The sequence below is a fragment of the Martes martes genome (assembly GCF_963455335.1).
Source record: "Martes martes genome assembly, chromosome: 8".
NCBI lineage: Eukaryota > Metazoa > Chordata > Mammalia > Carnivora > Mustelidae > Martes > Martes martes.
Genome location: NC_137895.1, coordinates 130,637,015 through 130,649,235, shown reverse-complemented (window position 1 = coordinate 130,649,235; position 12,221 = coordinate 130,637,015).

Below are 12,221 nucleotides of genomic sequence, written 5' to 3'. Positions count from 1 at the left end.
TTTGTATCACTTGATCCCGGCCACCCAAAGAGGAGGGCAGAACAGGATTATGTCAGTGTCATGGATAATGACATTGGCAGTCTAGAGAAGCTAAGCAAATTCTTGAAGTTCCCAAAGCCAGATAAAAGAGGGGGACCCAAGACAATGGCCAAGATCTTTGTGACTGGGGGCCCTCAGTGCTGTCCCTCATTTTGCATTACACATGGCTAGGAGCAGGTTTCTCGATTGGAAGCCAGACCCTTTAACATCCGCCCCTACAGTGAAAGTATCTGACCCTATGGATTCTCAGCACATGTGTTCTTGACCAAGAGCTCCCCAACTGCCCAGCTGGGAAGGCCCCCAGACCTCAGGGGCTCCTGGCCTGCTTACACCCACCCCTTCAGAAAGCTTTCATTCAGTGCCAACCTATGCACTATCTTCCAATGGAAAGAATTTCTTTACAGGGGATGAATGGATCATTTTCTTTGACTTACCCACTAAATTAGGTGAATCAGGGGGTCATTCTATAATTTTCATCCCATGGCCTCCAAATCCCGTATTGCTCATGCAAACAGCACACCCAAGAAGGTATACCATACCTTATGCTCCATCATCTAGTCTAATGTGAGGTTAGTGGGGTCACAAAAACAGCAAAGCCTCACAGATATTGTCTCCTGAGCTTCTGAGACTTTCATTGGAAAATGATCATTTTGGTCCCTCTTTCGTTCCCCATGTTCTCGTTTCTCCTTCCCACTTCCCTCCTGAGGTTGGGTAGGGAAGGGTCAAAGGGAATCAGAATTGAGAAGGCTGAGAGTCAGGGACATGACAAGGGGGTACAGAAAGATGGAGGCCTAGAATAAAGGGAATTTATTCCATTATGTCAGCTCAGATGGCATGTATAACTTAGGAAAAATACTATCATGACAATAGTTTTTGAAATTAAAATCATCTTAAAACAGCAGCGGTATTGGGCTGGCTCAGTGGGTAGAGCGTGAGACTCTTGACCTTCAGGTCATGAATTCAAGCCCCATGCTGGGTATAGAGATTACTTTAAAAGTTGGCTTAAAATAAACTTGAAAATACTGGTTTTTGAAAATTACAATATTTTTCTGAGGAGTAATGCTTACCAAAACAAAAATCAATGATGGTTCAAGGATGGTGGGAGGAGTCTCTAGGGAATCCCAGCGGGGAGAAGCCAGGTGGAAGGGTAAAGAAGAAGAGGGTTAAGGCACAGCCCCAGATCACATGTCACAGATCACAGAACAAGCCGACCTGGGGGGCCAGGACAGGACAGAAGCCCAGGCCTGTGAGCGGGACCACAACAGAGCAGCCAAGAGCAAGGTGAGGCCGGACCAGAGTGGGGCTTCTACCCAGAGAGCCAGATCAGGGAGGCTGGACATGATTTCCTGTGGACAGCCTTGTAGAGACAGGAAGCCATGGCCAAGTTTCACTGACCTCACCCCATGTCTAAAATGGGTGAATCCCTCCTAGAAGACTACAGTGAGTGTTTTGTCATTTATCAGAAGAGTATCTTGTCAATAAACCATGGATAAAGATACCATATATACCAGTACCTACCGAACACTGAGAAAAATCAGACCAGTGTCTCAAATATTCTATTTAAGTTTCTCACCTGCCAACTTCTGTTTGTTTTTTCTGTATTTTTAGAGTTGAAATGCTCCCTCTTTCTATGAAATAGAACTGATCATTTTCCCACCTGCTCATCTCTTTCCATCATGCAAGTCATTTCAAATGTATCTCTGTTCACTCCACTTGAGCAGATTCCCCCCACAGTCCCTCTCTTATTCTGTGTTCCCCCCACACTTGCCCCATTATCCTGTTACTGCATCCTATTCAAGTGTTTCACCCATCTTGAGAAAACTATCAGCTTCTCAGAACACAGGACCACCACTCAAAGTGGCATAAACAAGAAGGGAATGTCTTAGCTCATACAGCATGCTGTCTCATTGCAGGGCATCTCCAAAACTGTTTCATTCAAAAGCACGGCAGCCTCAAGGACACAGCTCCTTCCATCTACTTGCTTCACTAGTCTGTTGGTTTCCCTCAATCTAACACCCTCATTTTTCAAGATGGCAGCCACAAAGGTCCTGAGGTCACCTACAGGCACAACAACATCCAGTACAAAAAAAACTGAGTCTTCCTCTGTGTCTCTTTTTGACAACCATTACCCAAAGGGCCCTCTATGAGTCAAGGTTTGGGCAGAGGAGAGCTGCTGCACTCCCAGAATTTAACGGAAGTGCATTTGATGGAGAGATAATGCATAGGCCATGGGAAGAGTTCAGGGGACAGACCAACAAGGGATGGTGAAGTGCCAAGGATTAGGAATATCAGGGAGCTATTACTACTCCAGGTCCTGAAGGGACAAGAAGAACTGAAGTTCCTACCCCTGTAATGAGAGCTGTCTCATTATAGGGCTTAGGGAGGTAGAGAGGTGGCCTGCCAGAGCCTATGCCTCAGAGGGATGAAGTTGCTGGCAAGATTGCAGCCAGGAAGAGGGGAGTATAGAGTCATAAAAACTCTTAGCTCCTGGCAATGCCTTCATTAGCCAAACCCAATGCAAAACAGCAGACAAGGTAGCCTTCATGAAATCTTTAACTGCCGTCTCTTGGGGCATTCAGAAGGGCAGACAAAGACAGAAAAATTATTCTGGAAGGAGAGAAGCAAATGGAAAATGATCAGCATATCCCCTCGCTGACTTCCCCCACGTATATCATTGTCCAGAATAGGATCACATGCCTATCCTTAAACCAGTCACTGTCAAGGATGTTTATTTAGAGCCTCAGACTAATCAAGATTTAACTTTAACCCATATTTAACTTTAACTCACATGGGAGAGGGATAGATCCGCAAAAAAAATTAGAATTTTGTCAACAAGGAAGGAAGTAATAATATCTGCCACCATAAGTATCTGTTCTTACCTGGCTGTAAAAAAAAAAAAGAAAGAAAAAGAAAAATGAAAACCCCAAGCATATGTTCAAAACAATTTTTTAAATGTATTGGTCTGTGAAAACTAAAAGCTTGGGAACAACTTTTACATACTTGTAAGAACAAAAGGCCATTTAGTCTCATTGGGATTTGGGGATTGAAATTTAAAAGAGGCCTGGAGCCTAAAGGCTGCAGAACACATATCCACTTTGTAATTTTAAATGGGAAGGAGGCAGATCACCAATTAAAGGAGTCCTCTGTGGAATGTTCCCCAGCATTCCGTCTACTAGAGTTTTAAGTGTTTCACGGAGTGGTGACTCTCAGGAAGACAGAAACATTTCCTCCCTTGCTCTGAAGTAAGTCACAACACACAAATCCAATTTAATCCTTGCCCAATGCAGCAATTACTACGATAGACAAAAAGGCGAAAAGGACAGTTTAGCACTTAGGCTAAAAGGCACTCTGTGACTTCTTTACTGAAAGAGGAACAAACCAGAAAGGGAAACATGCATTCCAGTTACACAGAAGCTCGCTTTAGGACCATCATCATCACCTAACTGTCTTAATGAGTCCCTGAGCATTTCATCTGGTTGCCTTTGACAGGACACTTACAACTTTTGTCTTCTGTTCCTGAGGTGCAGATGCTAGGGCTGTGAGTTAACACGGGAATCTAGATTTTTCTCATTGTTGTTTAACTTGAAGCTGACTTGCGGACATTTCTGGTGGGCAGAATGAAGGTGCTACATGGCACTGAAGTCAAGAGCTAAGATTTAGAAATAAACATCTACTGAATTGTAACAGTGTCTTCATCCATTCAAGCTGTTGTAACAAAAATACCATAGACAGGGTAGCTTATAAACAACCTAAATGTATTTCTTAGAGTTCTGGAGCCTGAGAAGTCCAAGATCAAGGTTCTGGAGCCTGAGAAGTCCATATCAAGGTGCTGGAGGATTTGGTGTCTGCGGAGGACTTACTTCCTGGTTCACATAGGACCCTCCTCTTGCCCTGTCACCATATGGCAGAAAGGATGAAAGTCTTCTTTGGGTTCCCTTCCCTAAGGGCGCTAATCCCCTTCATGAAGGCACCACCCTCATGCCCTAATCCCTCCCTCAAGGCCCCGCCCCACTCTACCATCACCCTGGGAATCAGAATTCAACATCAACTTTGGGCAGACACAAATATTCAGCCTACTAGAAAGAACTAGGAAAAAAAGGCAACAAAGGACGCCAGAGGTCTGGCTTAGTGGGATATGAGTAAACCAGGACGTACAAACACATCGGTATAGACGAAAGTCTCAGAAACTTCCGTGTGCGGGTGTTCATAGGTGTGTTCTAACTACAGAGGATGCAGCAGCTAACACCCCAGAACAGGAGAAGTAGTAGTGCTCCGGTTACGTATAGTATAGTTACTGGTTAACTTAAATAGAGCCCTTAGTTCTGACCACAAACAACTGGAAAATCCTCATAAACAAGACAAATTCTTCCCTCGATCTGCAAATAAAAGGGGGTATTTTTCTTTTCTTTTTTTTTTCTTTTCTTTTTAAGATTTTGTTTATTTATTGGGGGGGAGTGGCAGAGGGAGGGAGAGAGAGAGACTCTCAAGCTGGCTCCCCACTGAGCGCAGAGCCCAATGCAGGACTTAATCTTGTGACCCCGAGATCGTGACCTGAGCCAAAATCAGGAATCAGGTGCTTAACCGACTGAGCCCCTCTAGGTGCTCCAAAAGATGGTGCTTTTCAAGCAATTTCTCATGTATTCATACACATGCCTGTGATGATAAGGAAGCCAGGGCAATTTGGCTGTAGTTATACAAAACAAGAAATGGGTGATTTTGCCAGTTGCTTCTCTCAAGTGCAGGCATTATGCTCGGGCCAAGTACATATGTCATTGCACTTGTACGAACAAGCTGAAGACTAAGGAAGCATTAAGATAATGATGAAGAAGAAATCATTTGGAGGCAGTTAGAACAGACATTTATGAGAAAATGGGTCCTAAGAAGGGATCCAAACCCTGGAAGAGATATTGATAACCAAGGAGCGCTGGAAACAGTGTGGAAAGAGTCTGCTTGGAAGAAAAGGCAGGGAATGTTGAGAAAGTTGGCTTGGCTGGAATGTAAGATCTGAAAAAATGCATGAATCCAGAAACAGGGAGGAGACTGATATGTAAAGATGCAATACATTTCGTCTACGTGCTATCATTCAAATGTTTGTGCCCGGCCCCCAAATGCATATGTTGAAAACCTGTGTCCACAGTGATGTTACCAGGAGGTGGGACCTTTGGGGGTAATTAGGTCATGAGGGTGGAGGGCTTGTGAATGGGATTAGTGTCTTATACAAGACTCCATGGGGGCTCCCTAGCCTATCTGCCACGTAAGGACATAAAAAGGCCCAGAAGGAGACCCTCACCCGACCGTGCCAACACTCTGATCTTGGACTTCCAGCCTTCAGAATGGTGAGCGATCAATTTCTGTTGTTTACAAGCTACTCAGTCTGTGTCATTTCACTAGAGCAGCCCAAACAGACTAAGACACCATAAAGGAAGAAGAAATTGGATGAAGGGAAGACAATGAAATGATTTAAAGTAAACGATAATATTTCTGTATAAAAGTTATTTTGAAAAACTGATGTCATCCAGGAAAGTATCTGAATAGAGACACAAAACAGAGCTGCCCGCCTCCACTCTTGTCACGCGCATTGTAGGGAACCCAAGAGATTGACTCTTGTCAAGGATCTCAGAGCAGGGGCGCCTGGGTGGCTCAGTTGTTAAGCGTCTGCCTTCAGCTCAGGTCATGATCTCAGGGTCCCGGGATCGAGCCCCACAATGGGCTCTCTGTTCAGCAGGGAGCCTGCTTCCCTCTCTCTCTGCCTGCCTCTCTGCCTACTTGTGATCTGTCAAATTAAAAAAAAAAAAGGATCTCCGAGCAGAATGGCAGCCACTTTCAATGCTAGCGTCTGAACCCTACTGAGCGTTGAAGATCACGGCACCACAATAGCACCAGGAAATCAGAAAGGCAAGAGAGGTCGAAATGGAAGGCAAGGAGTTTGTCCACGACCATCTTTAATTTGGGGCGACTGGCACGCCTTCTGGAGGAAGTGGCTCAGCCATAAAAGGTGTTGAATCGAAATGTGAGACCCGTTTGGGGTTGTTGCCCCTGAATTTAGCTGTTTCAGAAATATAAAAAGCAAATTCCATAATAAGCAAGTAAAGTCTGTGTGCAATTCACAGAACACTAACCCAACTCTGGGTAAAAGAAGTGGGGTAGATGCTTACATTTAAAACAAAAATTTTGCATCTGTAATTAACATGGATTTACCTTCAATTTAGTTTTCCTGTTCAACTTCCAGAATATTTTAACTGTAAAAGTCTCTGAATTTAAAGAAAAAAAAAAAAACTGTAATAAGAAAATCTGGTACTACTTTGTGAATCAATTTTTTCAATGGGCATAAATATTTCCATGTGTTAGCGTGCCTCTGCTAGCCACTTTTGGCATCTTACTGCTTTTATCTGTGGCTAAACTCACTATAACCATCTGACCGGAGCATTGTGTCAGTGGGTCTCGGGGAAAGCAGGCAGTGAGGCTGAGTCAGAAGGGCAAGAAGTTTACAGGATGGGGGAGTAACGTTTGTAAAAAACACAGAGGGGAGAATGAAGATGGCCAATGGTTCAGACCATGGTTCAGATCTGACACCTGTATAACGGGCGGCGGGAGGAAACCAGATGGCGCAGGGAGAGCCTCGGATCATGGTGGGTCTGACAAAGGTCTGGTCAACTTGATAGGGAGCACTGGAGCAAAGACTGCCCGTTGGAGGAGCGCCTGGGTGGCTCAGTTGGTCAAGTATCCCCTCTTGATTTCAGCTCAGGTCATGATCTCAAGGTTGTGAGATCGAGCCCCACGTCCAGCTCTGCACTGGGCATGGAGCCTGCTGGAGACTGTCTCCCTCCTCTCCCCCAGCCCACTCCTGCCACTCCCCTCCTGCTCACTCTCTCTCTTTAAAAAAAAAAAAAAAAAAGACCTTCAATCTGCAAAGGTTTATCTCTCAACCTCTGGAGCACGTCTCCGGCCATCTCTCGTTTATTCTGCCAGGCCAGCTTGCTGGTTTCGACGTCATGAGTTAATATGCGGTTTTCAAGGATAACTACATGGCCCAGATCTCAGACTATATTATGACAAGGTGCGTGGGGCAGTTAACATAGCCTGAGGGCAAATTAGTCTCCGTATATTGTTAGCTGTTCCATATGATTATGACCTGTTTCTGATCCTCCTTCTTGCCTGGGATAGAAAAGAAGGCATTTGTCAAATCAATGGTTGCACATGCGGTCCTCAAGGCCCCATTATTCTGTGGTGGCCGAAAAGTCCCCTCAGACACACAGCTGCGATCATTACCACTTGGTTGAATACTGGGCCGTTTACAATCATTTTTCAGAATCTAGCCAGTTCCCACAGTGGTCAAGCAAGTGGAGATATAACAACAACTACCACCCCTGCATCATGACATAATGTCACAGAGACCCTGATAGGTGACATTAATCCCCACTCTTCTTCCACTCCTGCGTTAATAGGAAATGCGAGGTTCTGAAAGGCCAACAGGTCAAAAGACAACTGCCACTGAAAAAGCAGTTTCTAACTCAGCTCCTCTGAGAAATGGGCACAAGTCACCACAGGGGCCACACGGAGAAGCCCCCGGGTCAGTCAGGAGGCAGAGGGAGAGCAGAAAATTGTGGACAAGAGCCTTTACTTTCGTCTCCATGAGAAGGAATCGGTGAGGCAGGGAAAGCAGCTTGAATAATTTGAGTGGGCTCTGGGGTCTAAGGGCTGCCCTTAGTTGTGCAATGCCTGGCTCTGGGGTCATTGTGACAGGTGGATGGTGGCCTGGAATGTGATAACCTGATCAAGGAGATGGTTGTGGGGGGTTGGGTTGTGGATTGGCTGCTTTGCACTTAAAAAGTACTCTAGTAGACAAGGTGTTTACTCTCTCTAGAAACTGGCTAGCCCTGGGAGGAGAGGGACAGTCCCTCCAGGCCCCAAGATGTCAAAGCATCAGAATACAGGAAGTAAAAGACATGGTTAATAGAACCTCAGAAGGCAATATTGTTTTATTTTTACTATTTTGGCCAAAAGAAACACTTCTAGCAGCTTCAGCTTGACCTTCCCCACTATGACCAAAGTTTAGCCAAAGACCCAGGGGCAAGATGATCCAAACTGCCAAGTATATCAAGACCAATTATGTAGTCAGAGACTGGACAAATGTCATGGGGCAGGGGGTCCGTGAGCCACTGTAAGCTGGACTTTGGCCAGAACTCCATTTATTACCTGGGTTGCCTCTGCCATCTTTCTAACAGCAGGGTTACGCAGACATTTAATGCCTCCAAGGATCAGTACCTGCTTGGAACCTGTGTCTAATCATCCTCAAAATATTTAGGAAGTTTTCTCCAAAGCAGAATCATCTGAATACATGGCCTTGGGGGAAGGACACTGGGATCATCCCATGAGAGACCCTCTGTGGTGTTGCTGGGTCCTTCCTCGTAGGAACCCAGCTACCTTTTTAACTGGTGGATTCCAGGTCTCCCTGGAGATCCAAAACTAGACAAGGAATGGCAGGTGTTTGACAGAGCAGCCCTCAGCCTCCAGGGTATCCATTCTTGCCTTCTTTTGAGTCATAGATATTAAGAAGTACCCTCACTAGATTCCCACCTGTTTCACCGGGTCATCACTGCTATCCACAGACTCAGCTCAGTGACTGCCCATCCCCCCACCATGCAGAAAGGAGCCGCCACCAAATTTCACGATGGCCTGGCCTTCACACCCATCATAGTCCTCCCGTGTTACCTTCTACTTTACGTAATCTCTCCCCTCCAGCATATCCTTCCCCGAGCCTCTTAACCCTTTTCTACACATTCTGCCATGACATTTTAGACTTTCTGACTCTGCTCAGCATGGTCCTGTCTCCGGTCTTTTAGGAACCAGACAAACGGCATGTCTGCACCATCCCCTGGGGGCTTTTCCATAGCTGAGAAAGGGCTCCAAAATCCATAAACTCTCTCCTCTCCAGTCTTATGTTCCAGCTCCCTTGATCAAGCGTCCTCAAAATCCAATCCCAATTCCTGACAATGGCTAATTTTGCAGTCGAGGGGAAAGGGGTATATTCTCTCTCTAACTTACCAGGAGGGGGGGACATCAAGGAGGCCCTTTTTGCCTTGAGGGTAGAGGACTCTACGGTGTCATCCTTCACTGGGGGTGTCCTAGCTTGTAATGGGAAGGGGTGACCATTTCTGCAGGCTCTAAGGGTTCAGAGGGGCCTGGGGAGGCAAGATATTGGGAGGCATGCACCCGGATGTCCCTCTCAGGTGTAAGGGCCACACATGTTCCCAGGCAGGGCCCTGACCTTGGCATAATGGTTCAATCATCTTTGAACCTAAGCAAGTCCACTAAGTCCTAAGTCTGGTCTTCTCCTTTTTCTACCCTGACTCCAGGATCGAGCCTCTCCAAGAGACCCCCTGGCCTTCCCATTTGGCTTTCAATTATTCCCTAACTGTCTGCAGCTTCTCCTTAGCCCACTGTAGGGCCTCAGTGCGACTTAGCCCAGCCAGCCGGTTCCATGGTCCTTACGCACCTTCCATCTGGGACTTCTCCAATGCCTGCATCCTTTCTCCAGCCAAGGCTGCCCCCATGCTGGGCTCTTCTCCCAAGCGACCATCATGAAAGTTTCAGTGATCCGTGCTCCAGGTATCACTGGGAGGGAGTCCTCATTGCCAGTGGAGTGAGAGACCCAGTCCCGAGCACCATCCCGCCACCCCTCTCCTCGGGTCCGTGCCTCGTACCAGCTGTGTCCAGCTGGGTCCTTCAGAAAGGAAACACTAGGCAGTGAGGCATACGAGAGGCTTGTTCAGGGAGCAACTGTGAAAGATACGAGGTGTGATCAGACCCTGGGAGCAGAAGCTCCCAGATATAGATTGGACCCCTGTAACTGGGGCGCCTACAACGCAGCCAGAGATGACCATTGGAGTCCCTCGTCGCCCGCCAAGGGCCAGGCTCCAGAGCCCCTGACATGTTCCGTCAGTGCCTGGCGGGTACCCAGGGAAGTCGTGGCCGGATCTTGAAAGAGGAGAATGCTGGAGGCTCCCACAGCTCTTTGCAATGGACTCAGGCTCTTTCTTAAAGAGAGATCCAGCATCCGGCCTCCATGGCCACCACATGGCTGTGGGGCTGACTGGGGAGATTCTGGTTTGAGGGAGCTGTCAGACACAGCAGTCAGCATACCCTCATCTTTCCCCGTTCATACACCCATGACTAAAACGACGGTACGGTCCCCACCCATCATCACAGAATAAAGGATCTCATCATCTTCAGTCAGACACTATCTTAAGCATCTCCTACACACCAGGAACAACACGTGCTCTGAGAGAACCAAGACGAGGGAGCAGGCGGCCATATGATTCAACATCCCAACCTGGACACTTGTAAGAGAGGAAGGACACTTGTAAGGAAGAGGGCGCTTCACACCTTTGCTGGGACAACACGGATAAGCCTGGGCCATCCTGGGGACACTGGGCAGTGAGGTCACCCTATGAATAAGACACATCCTTGGTCTCAAGGGATCCACAATCCAGAAGGAAAGGTAGATACATAAATAAATCTGTCATCATTGAGCATGATGAGAATAAAAGGGTAAATACAAGAATCAGAGATGTGAAGTAATCCTGTGCTTTCTGAGAATTATGCGAGGCTTTGGGTATCAAACAAACGTGACTTTGAATTCGAGTTCTGCTGCTGACCAGCTTTGTGACCACGGGCACATGCCTTAACCTCCCAATAGGGAGACTGTCCCCGCCCTACAGATCTCCTGCAGGAACAATGACAGTCGGAGTCCTTGGCTCAGCAGCACACTTTGCAGATTTAAGTGAGACAAATACAGACATGTCAGCATGTCACTTGGACTTGCTGAGTTCTCCAAGAACGTTACCTGAGGGTTTTTGGTGGGTTGGCTGGATTTGATTTGTTTGTTTCCTGGATCCCAGAGTCTAGGAAGAGGAGCCCTAGGAAGAGACCAGAGCCTGAAGGCTGCGTTAAGGAGACTGAAGTTCACCCCGTGGGGCCAAGGGAAACCCCAGAAGGAGTTAAACCTCAGGAGGAGCCCTGCCAGCCTGTGTCGCTAGACCAGCGTCCAAGGAGATGGGCCCCATGCCACAGCCTCATTTTTGTTTGTCTGATTCCTGCATCAGCCTCGTACCCGGCCTCCTTGCCTTGTCTCGTCCCTTCTGCCAGCAGGATAATCGCTCCAACCTGCTACTCTGTCCGCGTTGCTTACCTGCAAATCATCCTCCAAAGACTCTTGGCCTCCAAGACAAAATCCAAAGCCTCCATCTAGCCCTGATCTCCAGGGCACCTGGCCCTGCCCACCCGCCTCACTCACTCCTCCCCACTAACTTCTCACAGCCGCTGGGACTTTCGGCGGGTGCAGTTCCCTGTGGCATGGGTCCCCTCAACGGGTGGGATCCAGCCCCCCTTGTCACAAGAGTCAGTCACCGTGTGTATCCAGCCCCATCCACATGCCAGCTCTCCGTGGTGCCTCCAGGAGCAAAACAGACAAGGGGCCCTCAGCTTTTTTCTATGGAGTCTCTGTTTTCAAGCGGTGGTGGGAAAGGAGACAGACAATAAATACACAAAAATATAAAGCATGTTAGATTTTCCATGCCCCAGGAAGAAGAAAAGTAAATTTGGGGACAATGAGGTTATCAAGGGGAAGCAGGGTCCGTGGGCCAGGGGTCAGGTTGTCAAGTGAAATCAGGGGACCAGGATGGACCTTACTGTGAAGGTGACACATGAGCAAAGATTTAAAGGAAATGAGGGAGTTGGTGAAATACACATGGAAGGTGGGAGAATTCCAGGCAGAAGAAACAGCTAAAGGAAAAGCCCATAAGCCAGGGTAGGACTGAAGGGTTAAGGATTAGCACAGAATTCGGGGGGTGGGGGACAGTGGGGGGCAGACTCACAGTTTCTGGTGTCACTAAAACGGAAGCCAGTACAGTGCTTTCAGTAGAGGCCTGATGTGACTGAACTTGAACTTGAATCTCCAGGTTGTCATGCTGAGGACGGGCTGGGGATTGTGGACACAGGGCGACAGTCCGGCTTGCACTAGTCCAGGCAAAAGACAGCTGGGGACAAGTGGCCACATTCAGGAGATATTTTCAAGCCATTTAAGCCAAACTGATTTCCTGATCAATGGATGTGAGGTGTTAACAGCAACAGAGGGGTCTTGCCCCCACAAGGCGGCCCTGAGCATCGGGGAGGATAGGGCA